A 493-nucleotide genomic window follows, 5' to 3' on the forward strand; every position below is an offset into this window, starting at 1 on the left:
GAGGACCGCAATGTGCGTTCGAAATGTCGATGTTCATGTGTCCTGCAGTTCACAAGTTGACGCGCAATTAGCTGCGTTCTTCATCGACCCACGAGCCAAGTGATTCACCGTTCAGGGTAATCATTTTATTATTATGTCGTTTTCTCATATTCTATTCGTCCGGCGGCCCAGAACATCTAAGGGCATCACAGACCTGTTATTGCTCAATCTCGTGCGGCTAGAAGCCGCCTGTCCCTCTAAGAAGAATTATTTGTACGCCGACAGTAAAAACCGCGAACGGCAAGAGCCGAAACTCAATACCGACGGGCCTTTGGGATGTCGAAATACGCCTAGTTAGCAGGCTAGAGTCTCGTTCGTTATCGGAATTAACCAGACAAATCGCTCCACCAACTAAGAACGGCCATGCACCACCACCCACCGAATCAAGAAAGAGCTCTCAATCTGTCAATCCTTCCGGTGTCCGGGCCTGGTGAGGTTTCCCGTGTTGAGTCAA

General features: G+C 49.5%; 1 non-coding gene across 1 annotated transcript in view; it reads right to left on the reverse strand.

The window, feature by feature from the left end:
• LOC130902549 (5.8S ribosomal RNA) overlaps positions 1–119 on the reverse strand; it is a 156-nt gene extending 37 nt beyond the window's left edge. The window contains exon 1 of the ribosomal RNA XR_009060416.1: positions 1–119. This exon is cut by the window's left edge and continues 37 nt beyond it. This is a non-coding gene — a ribosomal RNA (5.8S ribosomal RNA).
• Between the last annotated feature and the right edge of the window lie 374 nt (positions 120–493).

This window comes from Diorhabda carinulata, chromosome 1 (genome assembly GCF_026250575.1).
Source record: "Diorhabda carinulata isolate Delta chromosome 1, icDioCari1.1, whole genome shotgun sequence".
Classification (NCBI taxonomy): domain Eukaryota; kingdom Metazoa; phylum Arthropoda; class Insecta; order Coleoptera; family Chrysomelidae; genus Diorhabda; species Diorhabda carinulata.